We start from the raw sequence: 12,644 nt of genomic DNA, 5'->3' as shown, positions 1-12,644 counted from the left end.
AAGCAGCAGGTGTGACCTGAATGATGATCCAAAGGAGACTGGGAAGGAGTGGTCAGATACGTTGAGAACCAAAATAAAGTCATGAAAATCAAGAAAGAATAGTGTTTCTAGGGCAAGAGAGTGATTGATAGTGTCAGAAGTTGTAAAGAGAGAATGAGAAGGAAACAACTTTAGTTTGGGCAGTTAAGAGATCATTGGCAACTTTAGAGAGAGTAGTTTCAGTTAAATATGAAGTCAGAATCCAGATTGTATAGAATTAAGAAGAGAGTAAGAGGAAAGGATGTGGAAACACCAATTATAGATTGCTTTCTTGAAGAACCTTTGGTCACAAGAGGAGACATATAAGATGAAAGCTAGTGGGGATGGATAGGTCAGGTAAGGATTTTTTGAGAGTGGGCAAGACATAGGCATATTTTTAGCCAGTAGGGAAGCATCCAGTAGACAAGGAGAAATTGAAGTTGAGTGAGAGGGTGAGGGTAATAGAGGAAGTCGGCAGAGGAGATGGGATGGAGTAGAATCCCTTGTGCATTTAGAGGAGTTTACCTTGGAAAGAAGGGCCACCTGCTTCAGGTGAAACAAGGGTGAAGGAGGAGGTAGTGGCAGGTGGCCTATGAGTACTATGAGATGAAGAAGAGAAGAGGGAGCTCACACTGAATGGTCTCAATTTTTTCAGTGAATTTGCCATAGTGGAATAATTAGTTGAATTAGGAGGTGTAAAAGGATTGCCTTGCTGCAGAGATGGCCCATTGAGATTAGATAAGACAAATTTGTTATACAGACAATTGACAAAGTTCTATGATTTTTCCAGCTTTCTTCATGAGAAGGAGTGAAGGCAAAAGGATGCTAAGAATAATTCAAGGCTAAAGCTTGGCAGGACAAAATCAGCAATGGGATAAGAGGACAAATGTCTTAAGAGAAGACAGTAGGGAGTTGAACTAGTTCACCATCAACCCAAGATGGGGAAAGGAGGAAAGAATAACCAGTGCAGGGGTAATGGCCTGGGAAAGAACTGGAGATTCAAAGAGTGGAGGTCCTGGTGAGGATGGAGAAAGAGGGTATGGGGTTTCAAGGCAGAGGGAGAAATAGAATGACAACAGATTGTGATTTGATAAGGAAATTTCAGAGTTCATGAATGCAATATTAGTGCATTTGTAGGTGATGGCAAGAACAAGGGTTTGATGATCTCTATGTGTCACTTAGGTAAAGTGGAGGTCATAGAAATTGAGTAAGATGAGGAACTGGGATTTTGAGATATTTTAAGGAGCATCAATATCTACGTCAAAGTCCCCTAATATAAGAGCAGGAATTGGGGAGAAGAAAAAGACTATGAGCCAATTGCTGAGCTTATTGAGCAAAGACAGGAAATGTCTTGGCAATTAATAAGTAGATAACAGCTACCAGAATCTTGATTGGATGGTAAATACCAAAACCCATCAGGAGGAGAGGTTGCTGTGTGATGGTAGAAGATGATGTTGGAAGTAATGGAGAGTAAAGAGTATCCTGTTCCCTTTGTTTCACCAATGATGAGGGAAGGAGCAGGGGGAGGAGGTGAGTAAAAGCGCTAGAAAAGATAATCAAGAAGGCCTTGTCATCAAAAAAAAGGTAGGTCGCTCTAGCTTTCCCATTCCCACGTGGTTGAATGCCCCCACTCTTCGCTGCTCCTGGGACACTGCCAAGAGCGTGGCCATTCCTCCTTGCAACATGAACGCAAGTGGCCCCGGCTACCCCATGGCGTCCCTCTAAGTGGGCAACCTGCACTCCAACGTGAACGAGTCCATGCTGTACGAGAAGTTCTCAGCCGCAGGGCCCATCATGTCCATCCGCGTGTGCAGTGACGTGGCCATGCGCCGCTCCCTGGGTTATGCCTACATCAACTTCCAGCAGCCCTTTGAATGAGCCTTGGACACCATGAACTTTGAGGTAATCAAGGGTAGGCCCATCTGTATCATGTGGTCCCAGCAGGATCCAGGACTCCGGAAATCAGGAATTGGCAACATCTTTATCAAGAATTTGGATGATTCCATTGACAACAAAGCCCTGTATGACACCTTCTCTACCTTTTGGAACATCCTCTCTTGTAAGGTGGTATGTGATGAGAATGGCTTCCAAGAATTTGGCTTTGTCTACTTTGGGACTGAGGATACTGCAAACCAAGCAATCAGCACTATGAATGGGATGCTACTTAATGACCAAAAAGTTTTTATGGGTCACTTCAAGTCTCTGCAGGAATGGGAGGCAAAACTGGGGGCACGAGTGTTGGAGTTCACCAACATCTATGTCAAGAACTTCAAGGAAAATGTGGATGATCGGTGCCTTCAGGAACTCTTCTCCCAGTTTGGAAAGACTCTAAGTGTGAAGGTGATGGTCGATGAAAATGGCCATTTCCGAGGCTTTGGCTTTGTCAACTTTGAGAAGCATGAGTAAGCACAGAAGGCTGTGAGTAGCATGAATGGGAAGGAGTTTGGGGTTGTGTCCTGTATGTTGGATAGGCCCAGAAGAAGACAGCGAGGCAAAGTGAGCTGAAGCATAGATTTGAGCAGATGAAGCAGGAGAGAGTGAACCGCTACCAGGATATGAATCTGTATGTGAAGAATCTGGATGATATCATTGATGATGAGAAGTTAAGGAAGGAGTTCTCTCCATATGGCATGATCTCCAGTGCCAAAGTGATGACAGAGAGTGGCCACAGCAAGGGGTTTGGCTTTGTGTGTTTTTCCTCCCCAGAAGAGGCTACAAAGGCCATGACAGAGATGAATGGATGGATTGTTTGCACCAAGCCCCTCTATGTGGCCCTCGCCCAATGCAAGGAAGAGTGGAAGGCTATCCTCACCAACCAGTACTTGCAACGCATCTCTGTTCTCTGGAACATAAATGGCCCCATCTTTCCCCAACCCACCAATTATTTCCTGCCTGCCATCCCCCAGGTGACTGCAATCTTCCAGTCGCCTACCCAAGCATTCTTCTACAGTGGCCCCCATTCAGCCTGCCCCAAGGTGACCAGCTTTTCTCCTGGGTCTTCCTCCACACCCTAGCCCTCCATCTCCAACATCAGCACTGTCTGGCAGGCCTCTACTCAGGTGCCCCAGACAGGGCCCCACATGCAGAGAGTGGTCAATATTGGAACCCAGACTATGGAAACTGAGTATCCAGGCTCCCCAGAGCCCACCATTGCCCAGTACAAGTACTCCTCAGTTGTGCCTAATGCATATCAGGTAATGGAACCAGCTGTACATATCCAAGGGCAGGAGCCTTTAACTGCATCTATGCTGGCCTCAGCCCCTCCCCAAGAACAAAAGCAGATGCTTTGTATGTGTGCAGCTCTTGCCTGGTAGTGTGGTGAGCAGTTCAGGCCCGGGTCTGGATCCGAGTGGGAGTGCCTTGATATTAGCATAAAAAGCTTCTGGACTTGTTAGCACTATGGGATTTAGAAACCAAATGCTTGAATCTGAATCCCAGCTCTGCTACCTAATACCTGAGCAACCTAGACTTCAGATTCTCAACTATAAAATGGGGATAGAATTATATTATCTTCTGGCTCAAATCTCCTAACCTCCTACATTCTCCTACTTGTGTTTTGACCAGCATAAGTTTCATTATTGTAACAATAGATGCTTTTTCCTTGGACCCTCTATCTTGGCTACCTTAGTTTGGTGTAGTGGAAAGAACATTGGGCATTGTGTGATCCTAGGAGAATCATTTTTCTCATCTGTGAAGAGGGAATGCTATTTATACTGGTTAGTCTGCCTGTCACACTTCCCTCCCTAGACCAATCTACCCTCCATTCATCTGCCAGTGATTTTTTTCCTAAAGCTCAGATCTGATGATGTCACCCCTACCCACCTCCTAATTGGTAACCTCCAGTGACTCCCGTTCACCTCTAAGGATCACCACTTGAGCTAGCATTCAGAGCCCTTCATAACCTGTCTTCCCCCCCTCCCCCCCCCCCCCCTTCAGTCCTCTTATACCTTACTCCCCAACATGTACTCCTCGATCCAGTGATGCTGCCCTCCTAACTGTTCCACAGACAAGACCCTCCATCTCTCAGCTCTGGGCTTTTTTTTCTGGCTGTCCCCCAGGCCTAGAATGTTCTCCCTCCTCATCTCCACCTCCTGGCTCCCCTCAAATCCTAACTAGAATCTCACCTTCTACAGGAAGCCTTTCCCAGTCCTCCTCCATCCTAGTGCCTGCTCTCGGTAATCTCCTGCCTCTCCTTTATGTATACCCAGTTTGTACACATGTGTTTGCTTATTACCCCCACCAGATCATGAGCTCCTTGAGAGCAGGGTTTGTGTTTTGCTCTTTTTTTTGTATGCCCAGCACTTAACGTAGTAGCTTAATAAATGTTTATTGACTGAAAAAAAAAAAGAAGGTAGGTCAAAGTGGGAACTAGAAGATGGAAAAAGTAGGAAGGAAAAGATTTACTATGAAAGCAAGTTTGTTGCCTGTAGAGTAAGCATTCCAGGGAACACAAAAGAAGGGGTCAGTAGCTTTAGAGTGGAGTATTAGCTAATTTGATTGAGAATAATAAGGCTTTAGACTATGACTGGGATAGGGAAAGTATGACCTGATGAGATGTTGATCATTGAGGGTCTGGGTCTCAAAGAGTCCTTTCAAAGTATTTAACTGCATTGTGTGGCTGGAAAGAGGGGAAGTACTCCTCTTGGGGGCAGATTCTAGCAGGGAGTGCTGTACACTGCTATTTAACTCCTTTTCTAGCAGGCAAGACAGGATAAGAATCCAGTGATGAAGGGAACATAATGGAATGACCTTTTTCTCCTAGAAGCCAAATCTTTCTGCCACTGGACCAGCTCTGTATCCACTAAGCCACACAGTCTCATGTAATATAAATTCAATTTTTAAATGTAATATTTTATCCAACCTAAATAATGAGATAATTTTTGGAAATATTGTTTAGATTTTTATCTGTTTATTTACTAATTAGTAATTTAACCTAAAATAACCTTTTTAAAAAATTTTTGGTGTGGATTGTAATGAGGTGTACAATTTTAAATACCAAAAGGTTTCCATTTTCAAATATAGCCCTTTGACATTAAAAAGAAAGGTTAAGTCAGTCATTATTGAAGTGAATGCTTAGCATGACCTATAAATAACATTCTGCATTTTCAACAAACAACATAGAAAGAGGAGAAAAGAATGAAATATATTTATGAAAGTTAATTAACCACTAATTTAAGTGTAAAATTTTCTACTTGTTATATAGCTGTCTATCTTTCATACTGCTGTGAATGTAGTATTTTAAGTTTTAATTTAGTATTTTAACATTATAATATTGTAAAGAGGTAGAGATCATTTCTTCATATAACCTCTTGAAAATAAATTTTAGTGGTATTAAAATATTTATTCCTCACTTAATATTCCAGTTTAAATTATAATATCCTTATGAGTTCTGATATTCTTGCTTATTCTTTATTCATTTCCTTGATGTCAAATACTTATTTTTATAATTTTATATATGAAATTTTAAGGTATACATCAATTAAACCCCATAATTTTGAGAAAAGTATCTCAGAGAATCATTATTGGCTTTGAATATATTGACAGTCATAGTTTGGTATGTGAAATGTGTTTGTAATTGTCAGGTGCACAAGTACGTGTATCCAGTTAAATAAAATAAGTCAGTTTAATGTTGAATTTATGATTAGATTTCTTTTTCTTAACAAATACTAGTACCATGACCTCTAAAACCAACCATGTATTCATATCTCAGTATCTACAATATCTTGCCTTGCCTTTTTAAAGTCTTTGCCATTTGTTCCACTACCACTTGTTTTGAAATGTTGCTTTGGAAGCATACAGAGCAACTCTTCCGAGCTTTTTTGTGCCTTGATAGTCTATATATTTGTATCTTTTCAAGGCGGCTATTATTCAGGTGCACAAAAAGCTCATCATTGCTTTTTGACATACAGCATGTTAGAGAGAGACATTAGATTTGTTGATAGGGAGATAGTACCTACTTATATTAAAGGGTGCTCCAAATGGAAAACTAATAGTTTGTCATTTCTTCATAAGTACATTTTCTCAGGAGGTTTCAGTAGTATCTAGAAAGAATAGACTTCTTTATTCGAGTCAACAGCATTTTAGTATTTACTTCAGAAACTGTGCTCAGGGCTTTACAGCTATTATGTTATTTGACCGTCACAGCAAGGGGTTTTTTTCAGTTGTATCTAATAGGTAAGCAATCCCTATTTTGAGGAAACTGAGGCAATCAGGTTAAGTGATTTCTTGCCCAGGGTTACATAACTAGTAAGTGCCTCAAGCCAGATTGCTTTATCCACTTACTATATGTTAAGCACTAGACATACAAAGAAAAACAGTCCCTTTGTTAAAGGAGCTCATAGTCTAATGGGAGTATTAACATGCAAACAACAATGCATATACAAGATAGATACTGTGTAGACTAGAATTAATAGGAAGGTACTAACATTGAGGAGAAGCTAGGAATGACCTGGTGTGGAAGATGGGGTTTTAGCTAAAACTTTTTGGAAGATTAGAAGAGCATGTAAGGAAGGGTATTCCAGGAATGTTGACATGCCTGGGGTCAGGAGATGGAGTGTTTTATTCAAGGAATAGTAAAGATGCCATTGTCACAGAACTGAAGAGTATATGGAGGAGAATAAAATATAAGAAGATGAGGAAGGTAGAAGGGGCCAGGTTATGAAACTCTTTAAAAGCCAAGGAGGGTTTTATAATTAATCCTATAGGTAGTACAAAGCAACTGTAGTTTATTAAAAGGAGGGAACAGGACAGAGCCAAGATGAAAGACTAAAGGCAGGGACTCAACTGAGCTCTCAACCAAACCCCTGCAAAAACTTTTTTTTAAAAATGACTAAGTGAATTCAGCAGCAAAATCCACAGAAAGAGAACGAAACACATTCCAACCCAAGAAAACCTGGAAAGTCTGCAGGAAAGGTGTGTTACACCAGTCTGAGAGAGGAGCACAGTCTAGCACATGCTGCACTATCACAGACTGGGCCCCAGGAAACCCAGAACAGGACTTGGAGTGACTGAATCCCTGGCAGTAGTGGCAGTTTCCAGACCTCTTGGCCCACAGATGCCAAAGACAACTTGGAAGGTCAGCAGGAAGGGTCTGTTGCATCTGGATGGGAGTGGAGCACAGTCCAGCACAGGCCACACCAACATAGCCCCAGGAAACCAGGAGCAAGGCTTGGGAATGACTGAACTGGCAATGGCGGCAGCAGCAGCTGCTTCTGAAACTTTCAGCCCACAAATGGTAAAGGGGTCAAACAACTGGTTAGAAGGAGACTACAGGGGTCTTTTTGTTAGCACTGAGGCAGGACTCCGTTGCTTTGCCCATACTTGGATCTGGGTAATAGTCCCAAGGCAAGGAGGAGTACTAGCATGACAGAGCTTGCAGCCACAGTGCAGGGGGACCCTCCTCACAGTTCCAGGGCAGAAAACAGTGCTTGTGGTCATTCACAGACCACAGCATAGGCTAGGAGTGCAGCAAACACCTCTCCTTAGATCATACCACATTGGAAGAACTGAAAAATTTAGAGGTCCCTAGAAGTATTTCTGAAAATAGCTCAGGAAACTCTAAAGCTTAGGACAGTGTGCCCTATAACCTGGAAGCAGAGCCCTACTTTGAGAAAGAGTTAAAAGTCAAGTGACAGGTTGGGGAAATGAACAAAAAATAGAAAAAAAAAAAACTCTGACTAGAGAAAGTTACTATGGTGACAAACAAGATCAAAACACACTCAGAAGAAGACAACAAAGTCAAAGCTCCTATATCCAAACACTCCAAGAAAGATATGAATTGGTCTCAGGCCATAGAAAAGCTCAAAAAGAATTTTGAAAAATCAAATGAGCAAGGGAGAGGAAAAATTGGGAAGAGAAATGATAGTGATACCAGAAAATCATTAAAAAATGAGTCAACAACTTGGTAAAAGAGAAAATGCTGAAGAAAATAATATCTTAAAAAACGGACTAGGCCAAATGGTAAAAGAGGTTCAAAAAGCCAATGAGAAGAATGCCTTAAAAAGCAGCATTGTCTAAATGAAAAAAGGAGGTCCAAAAGCTCACTGAAGAAAATAATTCCTTAAAAATTAGAATGGAGCAAATAGATGCTAATGACTCTAAGAAATCAAGAAATTGTAAAACAAGACCAAAAAAATGAAACAAATAGAAGACAACGTGAAATATCTCTTTGGAAAAACAACCAACCTGGACAATAGACCAAGGAGAGATAATTTTAAAATTATTTTACCTAAAGGTAATGATCATAAAAAGAGCCTAGATATCATATTTCAGGAAATTATCAAGGAAAACTGGCCCTATTTTCTAGAATCAGAGGGTAAAATAGAAACTGAAAGAATCCTGAATCACCTCATGAAAGAGATCCCAAAATGAAAGCTGCCAGAAATATTATAGCCAAATTCCAGAGTTCCCAGATCAAAGAGAAAGTTACAAGCGGCCAAAAAGAAACAATTCAAGTACAATGGAGCCACAGTGAGGATAATAGAAGGTTTAGATACATCTACATTAAAGACTCAGAGGGCTTGGAATATTATATTCCAGAGGGCAAAGGAACTAAGATTAAAACCAAGAATCCTCCATCCAACAAAATGGAGTATAATCTTTCAGCAGAAAAATGAGCATTCACTGAGATAGGGGACATTCAAGCATTCTTGATGAAAAGACCAGAACTGAATAGAAAATTTGACTTTCAAATACAAGACTGAAGAGAAACATAAAAAGATAAAGAGAAGAGGGAAATTGTAAGGGGCTTAAGGTTAAACTATTTACATTCCTACATGGGAAGGTGATATTTGTAATTCATAAGATCTTTCTCCCTTTTTAAAAAAAAATTTTTTTAGTTAAATTTTTTTGTTTTCATTTTATTGTTCAACAATCACTTCCATGTATCTTAAATTTTTCCCCTCCCTACCCCTCTTTCCCCCTACCTCCCCACTCCCTCCCTCAGATGGCATACAGTTTTATGTAGGTTCTACACACACATTCCTATTAAATACATTTTCACCTTAGTCATGTTGCATAGAAGAATTAAAATGAATGGAAGAAATCGTAAAACAAACCAAAATGTAATACAAAAGAAAATGATCTGCTCCATTCTGCAATCCAGTTCCATAGTTCTTTCCCTGGATGTGGAAGGCATTTTGCATCAAGAGACTATTGGGAATTATTTAAGTCTTTGCATTGCAATGAACTACTAAGTCTACCAGAAACATTCCTCACGCACTGTGGTTGTTGCTGTGTATAAAGTTCTCCTGGTTCTGCTCCTTTCACTTAGCATCAGTTCATAGAAGTCTTTCCAGGTCTCTATGAAGTCTTCCTGTTCATCATTTCTTATACCACAATAATATTCCATTACATTCATATACCACAATTTTTTCAGCTTTTCCCCAGTTGATGGGCATCCCTTTGATTTCCAGTTTTTGGCCACCACAAAGAGAGCTGCTATAAATATTTTTGTACATGTGGGACCTTTTCCCATTTTTATGATCTCTTGGGGATACAGTCCTAGAAGCAGTATTCCTGGGTCAAAGGGTAAGCACATTTTTGTAGCCCTTTGGGCATACTTCCAAATTGCTCTCCAGAATGGTTGGATCAGCTCACAGCTACATCAGCATTAGTGAATTAGTGTCCTAACTCTCTCACATCTTCTCCAGTATTTATCATCTTCCTGTTTTGCCATGTTACCAATCTGATAGGTGTCATGTGGTATCTCAGTTGTTTTGATTTGCATCTCTAATCAATAGTGATTTAGAGCATTTTTTCATATGACTATAGATAGCTTTAATTTCTTCGTCTGAAAACTGCCTCTTCATATCCTTTTACCATTCATCAATTGGGGAATGACTTCTATTCTTATAAATTTGATTCAGTTCTCTATACATTTTAGAAATGAGGCCTTTATCACAGACACTAGTTGCAAAAATTCTTTCCCAATTTTCTGCTTCCCTCCTAATCTTGGTTGTATTGGGTTTGATTGTGCAAAAACTTTTCAATTTAATGTAATCAAAATTATACATTTTGCACTTCATAATGCTTTCTATCTCTTAGTCAGAAATTCTTCCCTTTTCCATAAATCCATAAATTCTCCTTAAATCCAAATACACTATTCCTTGCTCCCCTAATTTGTTTATTGTATTTATTTATATATTTATATATATTTATAGGTATATATTTATACCTAGATCATGTGTCCATTTGGACTTTATTCTTGTGTGTGGTATCAGGCATTGGTCTATGCCCAGTTTCTGCCACACTGTTATCCAGTTTTCTCAGCAATTTTTGTCAAACAGTGAGTTATTATGCCAGAAGCTGGCGTCCTTGGGTTTATCAAACAGTAGATTGCTACATCCATTGACTACTCTGTCTTGAATATTTAACATGTTCCACTGGTCTGCCCCTCTGTTTCTTAGCCGGTGCCAAGTGGTTTTGATGATTGTTGCTTTATTTGAGATCTAGTAGGGCTAGGCCAGCTTCCCTAGCATTTTTTTTCAATAGTTCCCTTGATATCCTGGACCTTTTGTTCTTCCAGATGAATTTTGATATTATTTTTTCTAGCTCTAGAAAAAAATTATCTGGTAGTTTGATTGGGATGGCACTGAAAAAGTAAATTAATTTAGGTAGATTTGTCATTTTTATTATATTGGCTCAGCCTGCCCTCAAGCAGTTGATGTTTTTCCACTTACTTAGATCTGACTTCATTTATACAGTAAGTGTTTTGTAATTGTGTTCATGTAGTCCCTAGATTTGTTTTGGCAGGTAAAATCCCAGATATTTTATAGTGTCTACCATAGCTTTAAGTGAGATTTCTCTATCTCTTGCTGTTGGGCTTTGTTAGTAATATATGGAAATGCAGATGATTTAATCTGGATTTATTTTGTAACCTGCAACTTTGCCAAAGTTGTTTATTATTTCAAGTAGTGTTTTACTTGATTCTCTGGAATTCTCTAAGTATATCATCATATCATCTGCAAAAAGTGATAACTTAGTTTCTTCTTTGCCTATTCTAATTCCTTCAATTTCTTTTTCTTCTCTTGCTACAGCTAGCATTTCTAATACCATATTGAATAACAGTGGTGATGATGGACATCGTTGTTTCACCCCTGATCTTATTAGAAATGCATCTAGCTTATCCCCATTCCATATAATGCTTGCTGGTGGTTTTAGGTAGATACTGCTTATTATTTTATGGAAAGTTCCATTTATTCCTATGCTTTCCAGTGTTTTCAATAGGAATGGGTATTGTACTTTGTCAAAAGCTTTTGCTGCATCTATTGAGATAATCGTGGTTTCTGTTAGTTTTGTTGTTGATATGATCAATAATGCTAATAGTTTTCCTAATATTGAACCAGCCCTGCATTCCTGGTATAAATCCTACCTGATCATAATGAATTATTCTAATGTTAACTTTCTGTATTCTTTTTGCTAATATCTTATTTAAAATTTTTACATCTATATTCATTAGAGAAATTGGTCTGTAATTTTCTGTCTCTGGTTTAGGTATCAGAACCATATTTGTATCATAAAAAGAATTTGATAGGATTCTTTCTTCACCAATCCTATCAAATTCCCCAAATTTTCCCAAATACTCTATATAATATTGGAATTAACTGTTTTTAAAGTTTGATAGAATTCACTTGTAAATCCATCTGCCCCTGGAGATTTTTTCCTGGAGAGTTCACTGATGGCTTGTTCAATTTCTTTTTCTAAGATGGGGTTATTTAAGTATTCAACTTCCTCTTCTGTTAATCTGGGCAATTTATATTTTTTAAAATAATCATACATCTCATTTCGATTGTCAAATTTATGGGCATTCAGTTGGGCAAAGTAATTTCTACTTATCATTTTAATTTCCTCCTCATTGGAACTTAGTTCACCCTTTTCATTTTTGATATTGGTAATTTGGTTTTCTTCTTTCTCTTTTTTCATCAAATTGACCAAAGGATTATCAATTTTATTAGGGTTTTTTTCATAAAACTGTATTAGTTCAATAGTTTTCTTAATTTCAATTTTATTAATCTCTCCTTTGGTTTTCAATATTTCTAATTTGGTATTTACTTTGGGATTTTCAATTTGTTTTTTTCTAGCCTTTTCAACTGCATGCCCAATTCATTGATCTCTTTCTATATTTTATTCATATAGCCATTCACAGATATAAAACTTCCCCTAAGAACTGCTTTTGCAGTATCCCATAAGATTTGGTAGGTGGTCTCATTATTGTAATTCTCTTGAGTGAAGTTGTTGATTGTTTCTATAATTTGTTGTTTAACCCACTCATTCCTTAGGATTAGAATGTTTAGTTTCCAATTAATTTTTGGTTTGTATTTCCATGGCCTTTGATTACATATAATTTTTATTGCATTATGATCTGAGAAGGATGCATTGACTATCTCTGCCTTTCTGCACTGGATTGTGAGGGTTTTATGCCCTAGGATATGGTCAGTTTTGCATATGTGCCAAGTACCACTGAGAAAAAGGTATATCCCTTTCTATCCCCATTCCATTTTCTCCAGAGATCTATCATATCTATCTTATCCAGAGTTTTATTCACCTCCATAACTTCTTTCTTGTTTATTTTGCGGTTAGATTTATCAAGTTCAGAGAGGGAGAGGTTGTATAGTTTTATACCCCAT

At 38.8% G+C, this 12,644-nt stretch overlaps 1 protein-coding gene and 1 pseudogene across 1 annotated transcript in view; both read left to right on the top strand.

Moving 5' to 3' along the window:
• The window catches only part of ITFG1 (integrin alpha FG-GAP repeat containing 1), a 281,571-nt gene that overhangs the window by 74,578 nt on the left and 194,349 nt on the right, over window positions 1–12,644 (top strand). The gene's annotated exons all lie outside the window — the stretch shown is intronic.
• Window positions 1,529–3,400, top strand: LOC140519277 (embryonic polyadenylate-binding protein pseudogene; annotated as a pseudogene).

Source organism: Notamacropus eugenii, chromosome 1 (genome assembly GCF_028372415.1).
Source record: "Notamacropus eugenii isolate mMacEug1 chromosome 1, mMacEug1.pri_v2, whole genome shotgun sequence".
Lineage (NCBI taxonomy): Eukaryota > Metazoa > Chordata > Mammalia > Diprotodontia > Macropodidae > Notamacropus > Notamacropus eugenii.
Note: the sequence above shows the minus strand (reverse complement) of the source record. Positions and strands in the feature narration are given on the sequence as shown.